Raw genomic sequence first — 13,720 nt, forward strand, 5'->3', positions numbered from 1 at the left:
TTGGTTTACATCTCAAGGGCTGAAACAAACAGGGGGATTACATCGCACAGGCTGACACGAATTGGGGATTACATCGCACAGGCTGACACGAATTGGGGATTACATCGCACAGGCTGAAACAAACAGGGCGATTACATTGCACAGTCTGAAATGAACAGAGGGGATTACATCTCACAGGCTGAAAAGAACGGGGGATTACATCTCACAGGCTGAAACGAACGGGGGGATTACATTGCACAGTCAGAAATGAACAGAGGGGATTACATCTCACAGGTTGAAATGAACGGGAGGTTACATCTCACAGGCTGAAATGAACAGGAGGATTATATCTCAGTTTGAAATGAACATGGGCATTACATCACACAGGCTGAATTGAACGGGGGTGATTACATCTCACAGGCTGAAAAGAACGGGGAATTACAACTCACAGGCTGAAAAAAATGGGGGGATTACATCTCACAGGCTGAAATGAACAGGGGGATTACATCTCACAGGCTTAAATGAATGGGGGGATTACAACTCACAGGCTGAAACGAACAGGGGGATTACCTCTGACAGGCTGAAACCAACAAGGATGATTACATCTCACAGGCTGAAAAGAATGGGGGATTACATCGCACAGTCTGAAACGAATGAGGGATTACATCTCAGGCTGAAATGAATGAGGGGGATTACATCTCTCAGCCTGAAACAAACAGGGGGATTACATTGCACAGTTTGAAATGAACAGAGGGATTACATTTCACAGGCTGAAACGAACAGGGGGATAACATCTCACAGGCTGAAATGAACATGGGGATTACATCACACAGGCTGAATTGAATGGGGGTGATTACATCTCACAGGCTGAAATGAACAGGGGGATTACATCTCAGGCTAAAACAAACAGAGGGATTACATCGCACAGTCTGAAATGAACAGAGGGGATTACATCTCACAGGCTGAAAAGAACGGGTGATTACATCTCACAGGCTGAAATTAACAGGTGGATTACATCTCACAGTCTGAAACGAATCGGGGGATTACATCTCACAGGCTGAAATTAACAGGTGGATTACATCTCACAGTCTGAAACGAATCGGGGCATTAAATCTCACAGGCTGAAATGAACGAGGGGGATTACATCTCTCAGGCTGAAATAAACAGGGGGATTACATCGCACAGTCTTAAATGAACAGAGGTGATTACATCTCACAGGCTGTAATGAACGGGGGGGATTATATCTCACAGCCAGCAACGAACAGGGGGGATTACATTTCACAGGCTGAAATGAACTGGGGGATTACAACTCACAGGGTGCAACAAACGGGGGTGGGTTTACATCTCAAGGGCTGAAACAAACGGGGATTACATCGCACAGGCTGACACGAATTGGGGATTACATCGCACAGGCTGAAACAAACAGGGCGATTACATTGCACAGTCTGAAATGAACAGAGGGGATTACATCTCACAGGCTGAAAAGAACGGGGGATTACATCTCAGAGGCTGAAACGAACGGGGGGATTACATTGCACAGTCAGAAATGAACAGAGGGGATTACATCTCACAGGTTGAAATGAACGGGAGGTTACATCTCACAGGCTGAAACGAACAGGAGGATTATATCTCAGTTTGAAATGAACATGGGCATTACATCACACAGTCTGAAATGAACATGGGCATTACATCACACAGTCTGAAATGAACATGGGCATTACATCACACAGGCTGATTTGAACGGGGGTGATTACATCTCACAGGCTGAAATGAACAGGGGGATAACATCTCACAGGCTGAAATAAATGGGGGGATTACATCTCACAGGCTGAAAAGAACGGGGAATTACAACTCACAGGCTGAAATAAATGGGGGGATTACATCTCACAGGCTGAAAAGAACAGGGGGATTACATCACACAGGCTTAAATGAATGGGGGGATTACATCTCACAGTCTGAAACAAACTGGGGGATTACATTGCACAGTTTGAAATGAACAGAGGGATTACATTTCACAGGCTGAAATGAACATTGGGGATTACATCTCACAGGCTGAAAAGAACGGGGAATTACAACTCACAGGCTGAAATAAATGGGGGGATTACATCTCACAGGCTGAAATGAACAGGGGGATTACATCACACAGGCTTAAATGAATGGGGGGATTACATCTCACAGGCTGAAACGAACAGGGGGATTACCTCTGACAGGCTGAAACCAACAAGGATGATTACATCTCTCAGGCCGAAACGAATGAGGGATTACATATCAGGCTGAAATGAACGAGGGGGATTACATCTCTCAGCCTGAAACAAACAGGGGGATTACATTGCACAGTTTGAAATGAACAGAGGGATTACATTTCACAGGCTGAAATGAACAGGGGGAATTACATCTTACAGGCTGAAATGAACGTGGGAAGGATTACACCGCACAGGCTGAAAGATACAGGGGGATTAAATGAACAGAGGTGATTATATCTCACAGCCAGCAACTAACAGGGGGGATTACATTTCACAGGCTGAAATGAACTGGGGGATTACAACTCACAGGGTGCAACAAACGGGGGTGGGTTTACATCTCAAGGGCTGAAACAAACGGGGATTACATCACACAGGCTGACACGAATTGGGGATTACATCGCACAGGCTGAAACAAACAGGGCGATTACATTGCACAGTCTGAAATGAACTAGGGGATTACATCTCACAGGCTGAAAAGAACGAGGGATTACATCTCACAGGCTGAAAAGAACGGGGGATTACATCTCACAGGCTGAAACGAACGGGGGGATTACATTGCACAGTCAGAAATGAACAGAGGGGATTACATCTCACAGGTTGAAATGAACGGGAGGTTACATCTCACAGGCTGAAACGAACAGGAGGATTATATCTCAGTTTGAAATGAACATGGGCATTACATCACACAGGCTGAATTGAACGGGGGTGATTACATCTCACAGGCTGAAAAGAACGGGGAATTACAACTCACAGGCTGAAATAAATGGGGGGATTACATCTCACAGGCTGAAACGAACAGGGGGATTACATCGCACAGTCTGAAATGAACAAAGGGGATTACATCTCACAGGGTGAAATGAACATGGGCATTACATCACACAGGCTGAATTGACCGGGGGTGATTACATCTCACAGGCTGAAAAGAACGGGGGATTACATCTCACAGGCTGAAAAGAACGGGGGATGACATCACACAGGCTGAAACGAACGGGGGTGATTACATCTCTCAGGCTGAAAAGAACGGGGGATTACATCTCACAGGCTGAAATGAATGGGGGGATTACATCTCACAGGCTGAAATGAACAGGGGGATTACATCTCACAAGCTTAAATGAACAGAGGGGATTACATCTCACCGGGTGAAATGAACATGGGCATTACTTCACACAGCCTGAATTGACCGGGGGTGATTACATCTCACAGGCTGAAAAGAACGGGGGATTACAACTCACAGGCTGAAAAGAACGGGGGGATTACATCACACAGGCTGAAACGAACGGGGGTGATTACATCTCACAGGCTGAAACAAACATGGGCATTACATCACATAGGCTGAAATGAACGGGGGTGATTACATCTCACAGGCTGAAATGAACATGGGCATTACATCACACGGGCTGAAACGATCGGGGGTGATTACATCTCACAACCTGAAAAGGACGGGGGTTTACATCTCACAGGCTGAAATGAATGGGGGGAATTACATCTCACAGGCTGAAATGTACAAGAGGATTACATGTTACAGGCTGAAATGAACGTGGGATGGATTACATCTCACAGGCTGAAATCAACGGGGGCATTACATCGCACAGGCTGAAAGATACAGGGGGATTACATCGCATAGTCTTAAATGAACAGAGGTGATTACATCTCACAGGCTGTAATGAACGGGGGGGTATTATATCTCACAGCCAGCAACAAACAGGGGGGATTACATTTCACAGGCTGAAATGAACTGGGTGATTACAACTAACAGGCTGCAACAAACGGGGGTGGGATTACATCTCAAGGGCTGAAATGAACAGGGGGATTACATTACACAGGCTGACACGAATTGGGGATTACACGCACAGGATGAAACAAACAGGGGGATTACATCGCACAGGCTGACACGAATTGGGGATTACATCGCACAGGCTGAAACGAATGGGGGGATTACATCGCACAGTCTGAAATGAACGGGGGGATTACATTGCACAGGTTGAAACGAACAGGGGGATTACATTTCACAGGCTGAAATGAACTGGGGGATTACAACTCACAGGCTGCAACAAACGGGGGTGGGTTTACATCTCAAGGGCTGAAACAAACAGAGGGATTACATCGCACAGGCTGACACGAATTGGGGATTACATCGCACAGGCTGAAACAAACAGGGCGATTACATTGCACAGTCTGAAATGAACAGAGAGGATTACATCTCACAGGCTGAACAGAACGGGGGATTACATCTCACAGGCTGAAACGAACGGGGGGATAACATCGCACAGTCAGAAATGAACAGAGGGGATTACATGTCACAGGTTTAAATGAACATGGGCATTACATCACACAGGCTGAAAAGAACGGGGGTGATTACATCTCACAGGCTGAAAAGAACGGGGGATTACATCTCACAGGCTGAAAAGAACGGGGGATTACAACTCACAGGCTGAAATGAATGGGGGGATTACATCTCACAGGCTGAAATGAACAGGGGGATTACATCTCACAGGCTTAAATGAACAGAGGGGATTACATCTCACCGGGTGAAATGAACATGGGCATTACTTCACACAGCCTGAATTGACCGGGGGTGATTACATCTCACAGGCTGAAAAGAACGGGGGATTACATCTCACAGGCTGAAAAGAACGGGGGATTACATCACACAGGCTGAAACGAACGGGGGTGATTACATCTCACAGGCTGAAAAGAACGGGGGATTACATCTCACAGGCTGAAACGAACGGGGGGATAACATCGCACAGTCTGAAATGGATGGGGGGATTAGATCTCAGGCTAAAACGAACGGGGGGATTACATCTCAGTTTGAAATGAACATGGGCATTACATCACACAGGCTGATTTGAACGGGAGTGATTACATCTCACAGGCTGAAAAGAACGGGGAATTACAACGCACAGGCTGAAATAAATGGGGGGATTACATCTCACAGGCTGAATTGAACAGGGGGATTACATCGCACAGGCTGACACGAATTGGGGATTACATCGCACAGGCTGAAACAAACAGGGCGATTACATTGCACAGTCTGAAAAGAACAGAGAGGATTACATCTCACAGGCTGAACAGAACGGGGGATTACATCTCACAGGCTGAAACGAATGGGGGGATCACATCGCACAGTCAGAAATGAACAGAGGGGATTACATGTCACAGGTTTAAATGAACATGGGCATTACATCACACAGGCTGAAAAGAACGGGGGTGATTACATCTCACAGGCTGAAAAGAACGGGGGATTACATCTCACAGGCTGAAAAGAACGGGGGATTACAACTCACAGGCTGAAATGAATGGGGGGATTACATCTCACAGGCTGAAATGAACAGGGGTATTACATCTCACAGGCTTAAATGAACAGAGGGGATTACATCTCACCGGGTGAAATGAACATGGGCATTACTTCACACAGCCTGAATTGACCTGGGGTGATTACATCTCACAGGCTGAAAAGAACGGGGGATTACATCTCACAGGCTGAAAAGAACGGGGGGATTACATCACACAGGCTGAAACGAACGGGGGTGATTACATCTCACAGGCTGAAACAAACATGGGCATTACATCACATAGGCTGAAACGAACGGGTGTGATTACATATCACAGGCTGAAATGAACATGGGCATTACATCACACAGGCTGAAACGAACGGGGGTGATTACATCTCACAACCTAAAAAGGACGGGGGTTTACATCTCACAGGCTGAAATGAATGGGGGGAATTACATCTCACAGGCTGAAATGTACAAGAGGATTACATGTTACAGGCTGAAATGAACGTGGGATGGATTACATCTCACAGGCTGAAATCAACGGGGGCATTACATCGCACAGGCTGAAAGATACAGGGGGATTACATCGCATAGTCTTAAATGAACAGAGGTAATTACATCTCACAGGCTGTAATGAACGGGGGGGTATTATATCTCACAGCCAGCAACAAACAGGGGGGATTACATTTCACAGGCTGAAATGAACTGGGTGATTACAACTCACAGGCTGCAACAAACGGGGGTGGGATTACATCTCAAGGGCTGAAATTAACAGGGGGATTACATTACACAGGCTGACACGAATTGGGGATTACATCGCACAGGATGAAACAAACAGGGGGATTACATCGCACAGGCTGACACGAATTGGGGATTACATCGCACAGGCTGAAACGAATGGGGGGATTACATCGCACAGTCTGAAATGAACGGGGGGATTACATTGCACAGGTTGAAACGAACAGGGGGATTATATTTCACAGGCTGAAATGAACTGGGGGATTACAACTCACAGGCTGCAACAAATGGGGGTGGGTTTACATCTCAAGGGCTGAAACAAACAGAGGGATTACATCGCACAGGCTGACACGAATTGGGGATTACATCGCACAGGCTGAAACAAACAGGGCGATTACATTGCACAGTCTGAAATGAACAGAGAGGATTACATCTCACAGGCTGAACAGAACGGGGGATTACATCTCACAGGCTGAAACGAACGGGGGGATAACATCGCACAGTCAGAAATGAACAGAGGGGATTACATGTCACAGGTTTAAATGAACATGGGCATTACATCACACAGGCTGAAAAGAACGGGGGTGATTACATCTCACAGGCTGAAAAGAACGGGGGATTACATCTCACAGGCTGAAAAGAACGGGGGATTACAACTCACAGGCTGAAATGAATGGGGGGATTACATCTCACAGGCTGAAATGAACAGGGGGATTACATCTCACAGGCTTAAATGAACAGAGGGGATTACATCTCACCGGGTGAAATGAACATGGGCATTACTTCACACAGCCTGAATTGACCGGGGGTGATTACATCTCACAGGCTGAAAAGAACGGGGGATTACATCTCACAGGCTGAAAAGAACGGGAGATTACATCACACAGGCTGAAACGAACGGGGCTGATTACATCTCACAGGCTGAAAAGAACGGGGGATTACATCTCACAGGCTGAAACGAACGGGGGGATAACATCGCACAGTCTGAAATGGATGGGGGGATTACATCTCAGGCTAAAACGAACGGGGGGATTACATCTCAGTTTGAAATGAACATGGGCATTACATCACACAGGCTGATTTGAACGGGAGTGATTACATCTCACAGGCTGAAAAGAACGGGGAATTACAACGCACAGGCTGAAATAAATGGGGGGATTACATCTCACAGGCTGAATTGAACAGGGGGATTCCATCGCACAGGCTGACACGAATTGGGGATTACATCGCACAGGCTGAAACAAACAGGGCGATTACATTGCACAGTCTGAAATGAACAGAGAGGATTACATCTCACAGGCTGAACAGAACGGGGGATTACATCTCACAGGCTGAAACGAATGGGGGGATCACATCGCACAGTCAGAAATGAACAGAGGGGATTACATGTCACAGGTTTAAATGAACATGGGCATTACATCACACAGGCTGAAAAGAACGGGGGTGATTACATCTCACAGGCTGAAAAGAACGGGGGATTACATCTCACAGGCTGAAAAGAACGGGGGATTACAACTCACAGGCTGAAATGAATGGGGGGATTACATCTCACAGGCTGAAATGAACAGGGGGATTACATCTCACAGGCTTAAATGAACAGAGGGGATTACATCTCACCGGGTGAAATGAACATGGGCATTACTTTACACAGCCTGAATTGACCGGGGGTGATTACATCTCACAGGCTGAAAAGAACGGGGGATTACATCTCACAGGCTGAAAAGAACGGGGGATTACATCACACAGGTTGAAACGAACGGGGGTGATTACATCTCACAGGCTGAAAAGAACGGGGGATTACATCTCACAGGCTGAAACGAACGGGGGGATAACATCGCACAGTCTGAAATGGATGGGGGGATTACATCTCAGGCTAAAACAAACGGGGGGATTACATCTCAGTTTGAAATGAACATGGGCATTACATCACACAGGCTGATTTGAACGGGAGTGATTACATCTCACAGGCTGAAAAGTACGGGGAATTACAACGCACAGGCTGAAATAAATGGGGGGATTACATCTCACAGGCTGAATTGAACAGGGGGATTACATCACACAGGTTTAAATGAATGGGGGGATTACATCTCACAGGCTGAAACGAACAGGGGGATTACCTCTGACAGGCTGAAACCAACAAGGATGATTACATCTCTCAGGCCGAAAAGAATGCGGGATTACATCGCACAGTCTGAAACGAATGAGGGATTACATCTCAGGCTGAAATGAACGAGGGGGATTACATCTCTCAGCCTGAAACAAACAGGGGGATTACATTGCACAGTTTGAAATGAACAGGGGGAATTACATCTCACAGGCTGAAATGTACAAGAGCATTACATCTTACAGGCTGAAATGAACGTGGGAAGGATTACACCTCACAGGCTGAAATCAACGGGGGCATTACATCGCACAGGCTGAATGATACAGGGGGATTACATCTCACAGGATGAAATGAACGAGGGGGATTACATCTCACAGGCTGTAATGAACGGGGGGGGGGGGGATTATATCTCACAGCCAGCAACGAACAGGGGGGATTACATTTCACAGGCTGAAATGAACTGGGGGGATTACAACTCACAGGCTGCAACAAACGGGGGTTGGTTTACATCTCAAGGGCTGAAACAAACAGGGGGATTACATCGCACAGGCTGACACGAATTGGGGATTACATCGCACAGGCTGACACGAATTGGGGATTACATCGCACAGGCTGAAACAACCAGGGCGATTACATTGCACAGTCTGAAATGAACAGAGGGGATTACATCTCACAGGCTGAAAAGAACGGGGGATTACATCTCACAGGCTGAAACGAACGGGGGGATTACATTGCACAGTCAGAAATGAACAGAGGGGATTACATCTCACAGGTTGAAATGAACGGGAGGTTACATCTCACAGGCTGAAATGAACAGGAGGATTATATCTCAGTTTGAAATGAACATGGGCATTACATCACACAGGCTGAATTGAACGGGGGTGATTACATCTCACAGGCTGAAAAGAACGGGGAATTACAACTCACAGGCTGAAAAAAATGGGGGGATTACATCTCACAGGCTGAAATGAACAGGGGGATTACATCTCACAGGCTTAAATGAATGGGGGGATTACAACTCACAGGCTGAAACGAACAGGGGGATTACCTCTGACAGGCTGAAACCAACAAGGATGATTACATCTCACAGGCTGAAAAGAATGGGGGATTACATCGCACAGTCTGAAACGAATGAGGGATTACATCTCAGGCTGAAATGAATGAGGGGGATTACATCTCTCAGCCTGAAACAAACAGGGGGATTACATTGCACAGTTTGAAATGAACAGAGGGATTACATTTCACAGGCTGAAACGAACAGGGGGATAACATCTCACAGGCTGAAATGAACATGGGGATTACATCACACAGGCTGAATTGAATGGGGGTGATTACATCTCACAGGCTGAAATGAACAGGGGGATTACATCTCAGGCTAAAACAAACAGAGGGATTACATCGCACAGTCTGAAATGAACAGAGGGGATTACATCTCACAGGCTGAAAAGAACGGGTGATTACATCTCACAGGCTGAAATTAACAGGTGGATTACATCTCACAGTCTGAAACGAATCGGGGGATTACATCTCACAGGCTGAAATTAACAGGTGGATTACATCTCACAGTCTGAAACGAATCGGGGCATTAAATCTCACAGGCTGAAATGAACGAGGGGGATTACATCTCTCAGGCTGAAATAAACAGGGGGATTACATCGCACAGTCTTAAATGAACAGAGGTGATTACATCTCACAGGCTGTAATGAACGGGGGGGATTATATCTCACAGCCAGCAACGAACAGGGGGGATTACATTTCACAGGCTGAAATGAACTGGGGGATTACAACTCACAGGGTGCAACAAACGGGGGTGGGTTTACATCTCAAGGGCTGAAACAAACGGGGATTACATCGCACAGGCTGACACGAATTGGGGATTACATCGCACAGGCTGAAACAAACAGGGCGATTACATTGCACAGTCTGAAATGAACAGAGGGGATTACATCTCACAGGCTGAAAAGAACGGGGGATTACATCTCAGAGGCTGAAACGAACGGGGGGATTACATTGCACAGTCAGAAATGAACAGAGGGGATTACATCTCACAGGTTGAAATGAACGGGAGGTTACATCTCACAGGCTGAAACGAACAGGAGGATTATATCTCAGTTTGAAATGAACATGGGCATTACATCACACAGTCTGAAATGAACATGGGCATTACATCACACAGGCTGATTTGAACGGGGGTGATTACATCTCACAGGCTGAAATGAACAGGGGGATAACATCTCACAGGCTGAAATAAATGGGGGGATTACATCTCACAGGCTGAAAAGAACGGGGAATTACAACTCACAGGCTGAAATAAATGGGGGGATTACATCTCACAGGCTGAAAAGAACAGGGGGATTACATCACACAGGCTTAAATGAATGGGGGGATTACATCTCACAGTCTGAAACAAACTGGGGGATTACATTGCACAGTTTGAAATGAACAGAGGGATTACATTTCACAGGCTGAAATGAACATTGGGGATTACATCTCACAGGCTGAAAAGAACGGGGAATTACAACTCACAGGCTGAAATAAATGGGGGGATTACATCTCACAGGCTGAAATGAACAGGGGGATTACATCACACAGGCTTAAATGAATGGGGGGATTACATCTCACAGGCTGAAACGAACAGGGGGATTACCTCTGACAGGCTGAAACCAACAAGGATGATTACATCTCTCAGGCCGAAACGAATGAGGGATTACATATCAGGCTGAAATGAACGAGGGGGATTACATCTCTCAGCCTGAAACAAACAGGGGGATTACATTGCACAGTTTGAAATGAACAGAGGGATTACATTTCACAGGCTGAAATGAACAGGGGGAATTACATCTTACAGGCTGAAATGAACGTGGGAAGGATTACACCGCACAGGCTGAAAGATACAGGGGGATTAAATGAACAGAGGTGATTATATCTCACAGCCAGCAACTAACAGGGGGGATTACATTTCACAGGCTGAAATGAACTGGGGGATTACAACTCACAGGGTGCAACAAACGGGGGTGGGTTTACATCTCAAGGGCTGAAACAAACGGGGATTACATCACACAGGCTGACACGAATTGGGGATTACATCGCACAGGCTGAAACAAACAGGGCGATTACATTGCACAGTCTGAAATGAACTAGGGGATTACATCTCACAGGCTGAAAAGAACGGGGGATTACATCTCACAGGCTGAAAAGAACGGGGGATTACATCTCACAGGCTGAAACGAACGGGGGGATTACATTGCACAGTCAGAAATGAACAGAGGGGATTACATCTCACAGGTTGAAATGAACGGGAGGTTACATCTCACAGGCTGAAACAAACAGGAGGATTATATCTCAGTTTGAAATGAACATGGGCATTACATCACACAGGCTGAATTGAACGGGGGTGATTACATCTCACAGGCTGAAAAGAACGGGGAATTACAACTCACAGGCTGAAATAAATGGGGGGATTACATCTCACAGGCTGAAACGAACAGGGGGATTACATCGCACAGTCTGAAATGAACAAAGGGGATTACATCTCACAGGGTGAAATGAACATGGGCATTACATCACACAGGCTGAATTGACCGGGGGTGATTACATCTCACAGGCTGAAAAGAACGGGGGATTACATCTCACAGGCTGAAAAGAACGGGGGATGACATCACACAGGCTGAAACGAACGGGGGTGATTACATCTCTCAGGCTGAAAAGAACGGGGGATTACATCTCACAGGCTGAAATGAATGGGGGGATTACATCTCACAGGCTGAAATGAACAGGGGGATTACATCTCACAGGCTTAAATGAACAGAGGGGATTACATCTCACCGGGTGAAATGAACATGGGCATTACTTCACACAGCCTGAATTGACCGGGGGTGATTACATCTCACAGGCTGAAAAGAACGGGGGATTACAACTCACAGGCTGAAAAGAACGGGGGGATTACATCACACAGGCTGAAACGAACGGGGGTGATTACATCTCACAGGCTGAAACAAACATGGGCATTACATCACATAGGCTGAAATGAACGGGGGTGATTACATCTCACAGGCTGAAATGAACATGGGCATTACATCACACGGGCTGAAACGATCGGGGGTGATTACATCTCACAACCTGAAAAGGACGGGGGTTTACATCTCACAGGCTGAAATGAATGGGGGGAATTACATCTCACAGGCTGAAATGTACAAGAGGATTACATGTTACAGGCTGAAATGAACGTGGGATGGATTACATCTCACAGGCTGAAATCAACGGGGGCATTACATCGCACAGGCTGAAAGATACAGGGGGATTACATCGCATAGTCTTAAATGAACAGAGGTGATTACATCTCACAGGCTGTAATGAACGGGGGGGTATTATATCTCACAGCCAGCAACAAACAGGGGGGATTACATTTCACAGGCTGAAATGAACTGGGTGATTACAACTAACAGGCTGCAACAAACGGGGGTGGGATTACATCTCAAGGGCTGAAATGAACAGGGGGATTACATTACACAGGCTGACACGAATTGGGGATTACACGCACAGGATGAAACAAACAGGGGGATTACATCGCACAGGCTGACACGAATTGGGGATTACATCGCACAGGCTGAAACGAATGGGGGGATTACATCGCACAGTCTGAAATGAACGGGGGGATTACATTGCACAGGTTGAAACGAACAGGGGGATTACATTTCACAGGCTGAAATGAACTGGGGGATTACAACTCACAGGCTGCAACAAACGGGGGTGGGTTTACATCTCAAGGGCTGAAACAAACAGAGGGATTACATCGCACAGGCTGACACGAATTGGGGATTACATCGCACAGGCTGAAACAAACAGGGCGATTACATTGCACAGTCTGAAATGAACAGAGAGGATTACATCTCACAGGCTGAACAGAATGGGGGATTACATCTCACAGGCTGAAACGAACGGGGGGATAACATCGCACAGTCAGAAATGAACAGAGGGGATTACATGTCACAGGTTTAAATGAACATGGGCATTACATCACACAGGCTGAAAAGAACGGGGGTGATTACATCTCACAGGCTGAAAAGAACGGGGGATTACATCTCACAGGCTGAAAAGAACGGGGGATTACAACTCACAGGCTGAAATGAATGGGGGGATTACATCTCACAGGCTGAAATGAACAGGGGGATTACATCTCACAGGCTTAAATGAACAGAGGGGATTACATCTCACCGGGTGAAATGAACATGGGCATTACTTCACACAGCCTGAATTGACCGGGGGTGATTACATCTCACAGGCTGAAAAGAACGGGGGATTACATCTCACAGGCTGAAAAGAACGGGGGATTACATCACACAGGCTGAAACGAACGGGGGTGATTACATCTCACAGGC

Source organism: Hypanus sabinus (genome assembly GCF_030144855.1).
Source record: "Hypanus sabinus isolate sHypSab1 chromosome 24 unlocalized genomic scaffold, sHypSab1.hap1 SUPER_24_unloc_5, whole genome shotgun sequence".
NCBI classification, from domain to species: Eukaryota; Metazoa; Chordata; class Chondrichthyes; order Myliobatiformes; family Dasyatidae; genus Hypanus; species Hypanus sabinus.